Below are 10,883 nucleotides of genomic sequence, written 5' to 3' on the forward strand. Positions count from 1 at the left end.
TTAATTTATCGACTTTACTAAAAATATAAATCGAGGTATTCCGATTTAGTTTATGTCAAAACTCGTATAATAATGCATACTAGTTGTCTTGAATGTGTTTTCATATTGTTTTGTGTTTTGTTTGTGATTAAACTAGTATGTTATTTTTATCCGGATTAAGATATTAGTGTTTTAAAAAAATATTTAAAAGTTGAGAAATCATTTTTTTTTGTTAATAAAAATGTACATAAATTTCTTATTGTTTTATATGTAATTTAGTGAATGTTATGTTATTAAAATATATTTGTTGTTTTTATTTAGTTCAGATTATTTATTTGCTTAAAGACTAGTGCCCTTTTAGCTAGTAAAATATAGCATTTTAGCATAGTAAAATGTAGAGCCTTTTAGCATAGAATTCCTGTAGTTTAAGTATCTACTATATTGAAAGATCAAACACAAACTCTGTCCAATTACAATTTACAAAAATTAATTATTTAATTTATAAAACAAAAACACAAAATTATGAAAATATTAAAATTGACACACATAAGAATTCAGAATAGCTTGGTGCTACTGGGCCTCAAATATCGAGCCTGGAATCCATAGGTATATACTCTGTCTAATTACAATTTACAAAAATTAATTATTTAATTTAAAAATCAAACTCACAAAATCATGAAAAATATTAAAATTAACACACATAAGAATTCAGGATAGCTTAGTGCTATTGGACCTTAAATATCGAGCCTGGAACCCATAGATATATTCCTTCTCCAATTAAAAATTAATTATTTAATTTACAAAACAAACACACAAAATTATAAAAATATTGAAATTGACACACATAAGAATTTAGGATAGCTTGGTGCTACTGGACCTCAAATGTCGAGTCTGGAACCCATAGAAATATACGTTGTCCAATTAAAAATTAGTTATTTTAATTCTGCAACAATCCCAAGAAGCTTTGAATCACAAAGAAAGTTCAGCATCAAGAAAGCATACAAATTTTTTACACCATAGTTTCAGAAAGTAGAATGGAAGCAAGCAGTACTGATCCAAAACATTATTCCCAGGCATCAATTTATTCTATAGCTAGCAATACATAACAGATTGGCTACTGTGGACAGGCTAGAGAGATGGGGAATCCAAGTTGACAAAGAGTGTGTATTATGCTCAACTGGAAGAGATGAAACATTGGAGCATATGTTATTTGGATGTTTTTACTCACAACATATGTGTAGCTCTATATTGGGCTGGCTAGCCATACAGAGAAGGGTAGGGAACTGGCAGGAAGAAGTGCAATGGGTGGCAAGCAGAGTTAGCACCAGACCATGGACACACATATTGGGATTCCTCTTTGCAACTACAATCTATCATATATGGGGTGAAAGAAATGCTAGAAGGTTTCAATTGAAGAATCAAGAAGTCAGACAGAGAACAATAGCTATACAGTTACATATTAAAGGTCAAAATAATTGTAAATGGAAAAGTGTATTAGATAGGTTGAATTGGTACCTAGTCTAGGCAAGTATAGAAATATTTGTAAATATATGAGAAACTGACTTAATAGTCCAAATGAGTCAGATGCATGTAAAGTCATTACTTGGTGAAACAAAAAATTTATTTTAACCAAAAAAAAATTAATTATTTAATTTACAAAAAAAACACACAAAATTATAATAATATTGAAATTGACACACATAAGAATTCAGGATAGTTTGGTGCTACTGGGCCTCAAATATCGAGCCTGGAACCCATAGATATATAAGCTGTCCAATTAAAAATTAATTATTTAATTTAAAAAACAAACACACAAAATTATAAAAATATTGAAATTGACACACATAAGAATTCAGGATAGCTTGGTGCTACTAGGCCTCAAATATCGAGCATGGAACCCATAGATACATACTCTACTTACAAAAATTAAATATTTAATTTATAAAACAAACACACAAAATTATGAAAAAACTTGAAATTAACACACATAAGAATTCAGGATAGCTTGGTGCTACTGGGCCTCAAATATCGAGCTTGGAACCCATAGATACATACTCTGTCCAATTAAATAATTAGATATTAATAATTTACAAAACAAACACACAATTAATATAGTTTAATTTATAGTAGACGACATGGACATGCTGCCTGTCCATCTTGGACCTATCTGCGATGAGCTATTAATGTTACAGGGCGATCATAGGTCCGCCTACGTATGGGAGGGAGAGCCACTGGCCTAGACTCTCTGCGCCAGGAGAGTGGACGACTTGTGGGACTTTATGAGGGACATAGTTTCCCATCCCCGTATAGTCCAGCGCCTGCAGAATACGGGCTTCTATAGGATTTTTGAGATTGGGCGGCTGCAGCTCGACTGGTCTCTGATTATGGCCTTGATAGAGCGGTGGCGACCAGACACGCACACTTTCCACCTGCCCACTGGCAAGGCCACCATCACGCTGTAGGATGTTGAGGTTTTATATGGGATGCCTGCTGATGGACTGCCCATTGCATTGCCTCAGGGTATGAGATATATGTCACATGGCCAGTATTTGGACTTGTTGCAGCAGCTCACTGGTTTCAGGCCATAGGATGAGACTGTATGTTCAGGGGCCAGTCGCATTTGTTTGACAGCTATTAGACAGTATTTGGAGATATTGCACCCCGACATCACCGGCGAGACAGATGATCTACATATTCACCGGTATACGAGGTTGGTGCTACTCCTTCTTTTTGGGGGCATCTTGTTAGTACAAATTGGGAAATCTAGTGAGTTGGCAATTTCTACATCATCTTCAGTTGGTAGATGCTTTACCCCCAGTATAGTTGGGGTGCTGCTGTTCTCACTTACATGTATAGGTAGGTGTGTCGGGCGAGCATGGGCACCCAGAGCGACGTATGTGGTTTTCTACTGCTTCTACAGGTGACAACATATTCGAATACTCTATTCATTACTTCCAATTCTATCTAGTCAAAATTTATCTTAAAGTTTACGTCAACTTTGTATGTTAGGTTTGGGCCTGGGAGCGGTTCCTGGTATTGCAGCCACCTCTACCATCGTTACCTCCGGATGTACCACCTCCGTTTCTCCCTTTAGCTAGGAGGTGGGTTCTCCGGTGTGGAAATTACCGAGTTTATGATGCTCATCATAATCTCCCCCTTATCAGGGATGTGTTGGATATGCTGGAGGGCGCACAGGTAAATGTGTACCTAAACTTACTTGGTATAGATTCACTTGTGTTGTGCATACTCACTTTTATGTTCTAATTTGATAGTTCATCTAGACGCCATACAACGACGACATGATAGGTGGCCTGCCCGATTATTGCTCGGCCGACCGACTGATTTGGAGCACTTCTGTCCCGCTGATGTTCCTCAATATTGTGGAGCATCATGCCACAGAGCACCACCATCGGGGTAGGCCTGTCACATGCCAGAGGGGACGGGGATGAGGCAGGGCTATCCCATGAGGCGGGGGTGCCCCATGAGGTAGGTGTGCCCCACGGGGTTGTGGGGCCGGCGAGGATATGGTCCCCAGTAAGGGGGCGTTGAGGCACCTGTTGAGGCACCTAATGAGGAGGTTGGAGCTGATCTGCCGGGTGACATTCCTCAGCCAGACGAGCATCCCAACAGCATGTCGTCGTACAGCCTTCAGCTGGCGCTGCCAGCATCGCAGGTGACCCCGTCAGATCCATGGTTGATTACGGGCACGAGCTTTACCAGAGGTTGGGAGCAGTTCTTCTCAGGCCCATCGACCGCAACTGAGGATCGGCCAACCCGAGATGTGGATGGTGAGCACAGGTTGAGTTTTGGCTCATCGTCGTCGGGTGCGACAGATCTATCATAGGCGCATGTATGTTTGTATTACTATTAAATTTAATTTATTTTTTTTCTCATTGATTTGATATAAATTAATTTTTAATTTTTTTATTAAGGCTTCATCCCAACCCGTCATGGAGGCCACTTTGTGCGATGTTGAGGTGTCACGACCCTGACCTGGACCCGGTCCTGATGACGCCTCTCGTGAAGACAAGGCCAGTCAACTATTCCCAATTCGACGTTAAACGGTTAAAAAAATAGCAGTAAAACATTCTAAGACATGATTTATAATACGAAGTAGAAGATAATATCGATAAATATGCGGAAGTACAACCCAACACAGCCCTACCCGGAGTGTCACAACTCATGATCATCTACTAGGGTCTAAATACAACTAAAAAATCTGAAACGTACAAAATACGGACTAAAGAAATAAAGAGGGAGAAAAGCAGTGCTGCGAACGCCGGCAGCTACCTTGCTAAACTCCGATGACTCTGCCTCCGATCAGCCAATACCCGCTATCGGGTTCAGAAATATATGAATCTGCACACAAGGTGCAGGGAGTAAAGTGAGTACTCCAACTCAGTGAGTGATAATCATAAGTAAAGTCTAAATGGTAAGAAATCACGAAAAGTGCATCAACATGTTGTATAAAAGCAGTTCAAAAACCAGTAAGAAAGCAATGAAGATGTAAAATCTCTTAAAATATCTTAGCTCAGTTTAAACTTCTTTGAAAATGACTTTTTTAACAGTTGCGCAAATGAATGCAAAACAATTAGTGCAGATAAGCACAGAAATCCGCCCCTCGGGCACAAATACACAATTAAATAGGTACATGACAGCCAAATAAAAAGATAAGCACATAAGGTTCGCCCCTCGGGTACAATGTCAACCAATCCGCCCTCGGGCAATATCGCAGAACAATACCATCCTCTCGGGTTATATCTCACATCACAATGGGTACCCGCACTCACTAGGGGTGTGCAGACTCCTAGAGGGGCCCCTTACGACCCAAGCGCAATATCAAGCCACTTCGTGGCATCATAAACAGGCTCTTGGCCTCATATCAATATCAACAAGACACCTCGTGGAGTACATATCTCAGGCCCTCGGCCTTGTAATCAAATAAGTGTATCACTGTTGCGGCGTATAGCCCATCCCTAAAGTATCCTCACAACATAGGCCGTGGGCCTTACTCAGTCTAAAAAACACATAAGCCACTCGGGCAACAATAAAACACGATGCTCAACCCAAAATATGATTTAAAATATCACTTCAAGTGTTAAAGCAGAGTAAACATGACTGAGTTTTGAAAAACAGTAGAATATAGCATGACTGAGTACAAGTTTAAAGTCAAAACAACGAGGAAATATCAATAAAAATCCCTGAAGGGTTCAAATAGTTGGCACGAAGCCCAAATATGGCATTTAGCCCAAATAATGATGATAGCAAATAGATTTCAGTCAAATATGCGGTAAAATCATCAATCGGGATGGACCAAGTCACAATCCCCAATAGTGCACGACCCCACGCTCGTCATCAAGCGTGTGCCTCACCTCAATATAGCACTACGATGTGCAATCCGGGGTTTCAACTCTCAGAACATCATTTACAATCATTACTCACCTCAATCTAGTCCAACCTCTAGCCCGCGATGCCTTTGCCCGTACAAATCGACCTCTGGATGCTCCAAATCTAGCCACAATCAGTACATAATCATTAAAATATGCAAAGGGAACGAAGCCCACTCGAAAGTATCCAATTTACATCCAAATCCCGAAATTTCTCAAACCCGGCCCCCGGACCACGTCTCGAAACTCGATAAAATTAACATCAATGGAATCCTCATCCTCTCACGAGTTCATACATATAAAATTTACCAAAATCCGACCTCATTTGGTTACTCAAATTCTAAAAATTCACTCTCTAATTTCAAGCCCTAAATTCCCAACTCTTCCTCTAATTTCCCCCAAATTTTCATGATTAAACAATGATATAATCACCATAAACACAAGGTATAAAGCCCAAGTAGCTTACCTCTATGGATACACTTGATCCCCTCTTGAAATCACAGCTTGGAACTCCAAAATCGCACAATAATGGTGAACAAATGACTGAAAATCGCGAAGGGGCATTTTTATACCTTCTGCCCAGCTCTTTCGCACCTACGATCCTATAAGCGCATCTGCGCCTCCGCTTATGCGGATTTCACTTATGATACCAGGACCCGCATCTGTGGTCAATCCACGCACCTGCGGTCTCTCTCCCGATTCTGCGGAAATCACTAAACAACTGAAATTACGCATCTGCGATCACACTTCTGAATCTGCGGCTCCGCAGATGCGGTCCATATAGCCGCTTTTGCGTTCCTGCTCCGCAATCCCTTTTCCGCTTTTGTGACTAAAACTCCGCTTATGCGGCACTGCACCTGTGGTCCCCAATCCGCAGGTGCGAAAATACCAGAAGCAGCAAATTCAGCAGTTGCAACAAAATCCAAATTTCTCCATCAACCATCCGAAATCACCCTGAGGCCCCCGGGACCTCAACCAAAAGCACCAACATATTCTAATACCATATTCAAACTTGTTCCGACCATCGAAACACCTCAAACAACATCAAATCACCCAAAACACATCGGATTCAAGTCAAACTTTCTAAAATCTTCCGAATTTCACTTTTGATTAAAAACCCAACCAAATCACGCCTGAATGACCTAAAGTTTTGCACACACATCCCAAATAACACAACGGAACTACTACAACTTTCGGAATTCCATTCTGACCTCTAAATCAAATATTACCTATAAACCGGAAAATGCTGAAATCTCAATTTCGTCAATTCAAGCCTAAGCCTTCCATGGACTTCCAAAATGCATTCCGATCATACTCCTAAGTCCCAAATCATATAACGGAGCTAACCAAATCATAAATTGTTTGATCCGAGATCATCTACAAACAAGTTAAATCTTGGTCAAACGTTTCGAATTACAAACTTCAAACTGAGAACTGTTCTTCCAAATTTCATGTCGATTACCCTGAAAACCAAAACCAACGATTTACATGAGTCATAATACATCACACAAGGAAAGTCATGCCCGAGAACTGGGGATCCAAGTGCAAAAGCTCAAAACGACTGATCGGGTCATTACATCCTTCCCCACTTAAACATACGTTCGTCCTCGAATGTGCCCAGAGTTGTTCCAAAAGCCAACTAATCGCTGAATAACCCTACCATGCATATACCCGGGGGTGATCCCACGTCACTCTATCTCATATAGGTCCGATAACACATTGTAACTGAAATTTCACATCTCAATCTAGCTTATAAACCATAGAACCACATTTCCACTTTTAAAATCATCAATACGATCAGAATCTCACATTTATACTGTGAATAAGTTCGAAAAAGCTATGACAAACCATATCTGCTATCTCAGGTGCAATCACATGATATACTACATAACTTAAACACTTGTAGTGATAACTTATAATCACAGCAGCTGCACACAACACCCGAATACCGATAGAAAACTCTTATCAACCAAAGTCTCATCCCAACACTTTCATATACTGCCAATGATCACTAAAACACATAGTAAGCCATAACCATTTCCCAGATCAACCATTCATGAAGCCACTTCTCCTTTGGCAAATACCACAGCAAATTTCTGAGCCAAAGCTCGATATTATCCTTCCAACATGCTGAAACGAATCCGTTCGTATTCATTAATGATCCCAATGATCTCCTATAATCCAACACACTACTCTGGTGACATGACACATCAATGCAGGCCTAAGCCACTACTTGCACAATACGCGCACCGGTAAGCAACTGTCCGAACATACTCAATCATAAAAATGACTCAAATGAAAAAGTTGTACCTCAAGCTCACCAGTACCACCACAACACAAGGCTGAGAATCCGTCTCACATCATAGGAACAGAACACACGAATCTAACCCGCAAGGTCATACCTCCACATAACTTCACTGCAACGCGCGATCCTATCCAAACACTGCTCCACATGAAACACCTCAAGTCACTCTGCTCGAAATTGACGACCACGTGCAATTGATGTCTAGAACCAAAGTAAATCATCATAACCACGGTAAAGCAAATACGTAACACCGCACCATATGTGCCTATAACTCACAAATCCTAACACCTCGCAACACAGAAAGGTAACTCATAGATCTCCCCAGATTACTAATAAGCTCAATAACAATCAAATCAACACATCCCTCAACCATACAATTCGAAGCCAAAACAAGCCGACTCAAGTTAGAACACGCGTCCACATTGGCCTGCCAACGAACTCCTTATCAAGGAAATCCTGAAGCTGCTCCTTCGACTCTTTTAACCCTACTGGGCTATACGATACCGTGCCCGACATCAAATCAATACCGAAATCAATAACCTTGCCTGGCAACATGCCCGACCATAAGAAACACATCCGAAAAGTACCTTACTACCGGGACTGAATCAATGGTAGAAGCCTCTGCACTGACATCTATCACAGAAGCCCCCACTAAGAAAGACAATCCTTCCCAGCCATCCGTTGGGTCTTCGAAATATAAAACCACTCCACTAGGACATAATCCATCGAATCTCGCCACTCAATCCGTGGCATTTCCGGCATAGCCAATAGCGCCGCCTTAGCGCAATAGTCCAGAATGACACAACACGGAGAAAACCAGTATGAATCCAATATCATATCCAAATTCTAATATATCAAGCAACAAAAGATCTACTCGGGTCTCCAAACCCCAATAGTCAATAGGCATTGCCGATACACGCGACCCACAACCACAATATAGCCTGAACATGAGAATTCCTAGTCTCCAACTCCATATAGCACACGAATCACCATACCTGATCCCAATTCCATCGTCCAAAGGCATACCACACCTCAAATACCAAATCATTCCATGAGAGATACTCTAAAATTCTTCTGTGCCACCAAGCAAACTCGAATATTAGCAGTCGATCTAACAAGAAAGTGCTGCAATACTACTGAAGTACCATCAACTTAATCACATTGCCTTTTTCTGAAACATAAACCCTCGTCAAATCACCCCGAATTAGCAATACCATTTCCTTAATCATCCGAAGACCCTTTCTCTAATTATCTGAAGCTCATTTCTCTAATTATTTGAAACTGCCCGCTGCCTAAGAGTTTTATGACCTTCCTTTCAGAACTGAACTGTAGCCTTACACACACAATCTCAATCCTCCACAGCATACCGCATATACCATACCATCCTAGGATAACATAAGGACTTCATATCCCTTCCGAGCCGCCAGCAACTATGTAACCAACCAACCAAGACTTTCCATTGAACTCATCTGGAAGAAAATCACTATACATCCCATGCCCCTTATGCCAGTAGAAAATATACACCTCTAGCCATGGTAGAAATCAACAAGAACTCTCTGCCTCCCATTTGCACAAACAAGTCCATCAGGACTAAATCTTCCTAACTCAATCAACCTATGCAGGCCACTAAAACCCAAGAGCATTGCCGCAAAATACCCGTAAAAACTCATTACCTCGAACACCCCCAAGGAACTAATCATATCCTTATTATACCGGTTCGGCCAACTATCAAGTTATCCCATCTATCCAAGCTCCCTTATGATTTACCTTCGACTTGATACTCCTTCTTGCTATAACATCACCATTCCTCAACCCAGACTTACCACACGAGACCCAAGCATAAAACCACATTGTTCAAGGCTCATAAGCCGCTGAGTACTCTCTTAAATGTTTCCAAAAGCACCACGCTCAAAATGCTTACCCTGAAGAGACTTCCTACGAATCCAAAGCCATTACCTTCGCGTTCCTGACATTGATATATAGAATCCCATAATTAATATAGAAAATACCACAAGTCTTGCCATCTTCCAATGAAAACTCAGTTTCTAGACACATATACAACTTGAAGATACCCAATTGTTACATGTAAAATCTTGAACCCATTAGAACCATTCTCGAGAGTCATCCACTATACTCAAACTGCAATTAGCCTGATCAAACAAACTGCACAACCCGTGCCTCATTGGTACTCTGACACTGCAGAACGTGACATCATTCCATTACAACCAAGCAACTTTCTACTCTATGCACCGAGCATCCTTTACCAGCAACGACTCAAGACATCCCGTGATTCTCACACACCTGTGAAGCATCCTGTAATCTTTGTTAAGAATTTTCCTTTACTCGAGCCATCCTCGGTCTCAATCTCCGTAGGCCATAACTGATTCACCTGGATGCCTCAAACTGGAATCGACATAGCACATAACTGTACAATCAACTAATCAATAGTAAACTCCCCCACTTGGCTCGAAGCCATAGATCAACACACACTCAATAACGCATAATGCTTATACTCTATTGATGTCATAATACCATAGTACGATTAAATTCAAAATCCTTTGCAAGCTTGTGAAAACACAGATCATCTAGAATTTTAACTCTTCTGCAAATCTCGCATTCACTCTCGCAACAGTTACACCCACTCTCTAAGCGACCTAATTAAAATTACAACACATATCTTTTGCTCGCAAATGAGATCTTCTAACAGACACATAAGGATCGCTCAACCTTAGAACACTTCGCAGGAGATAATCCACCTGCTTTGCCTCCAACTAACATTTCTGTATACCTCCCCACCGTCATAAACTGTATGCAGTCACTTAGTCTTCCTGAGTCTGAACTCATACCGCAACATGAAATTTACTTCACTCACAACTGGGAAACATGAAAAGATTCTTCACACGCCCATAACTTGGGGCTATACCTCCAATCGAGATGAAAATCAAGCATCTAATAGTTCTTCTATCCTCCAGCAGACCCTTCTTGTCGCTTCCAAATCATATGGGTACATCTCGTAGTACTGACATACTCATCACATAGCCATCCCGCCATCACTTCCACTAATAGGGACACTACCGAACATATAAGCTCAAAAACACTTGCTCACACAATCAGCACCTCGGTGCTCAAGCTATAGGCAAAGATCCAGCCTCAAGTCCTCCGAACTGGCCCAACATCAACTCACAGAGACCACATCTCACCCCTCGATCAGG

Source organism: Nicotiana sylvestris, chromosome 11 (genome assembly GCF_000393655.2).
Source record: "Nicotiana sylvestris chromosome 11, ASM39365v2, whole genome shotgun sequence".
NCBI lineage: Eukaryota > Viridiplantae > Streptophyta > Magnoliopsida > Solanales > Solanaceae > Nicotiana > Nicotiana sylvestris.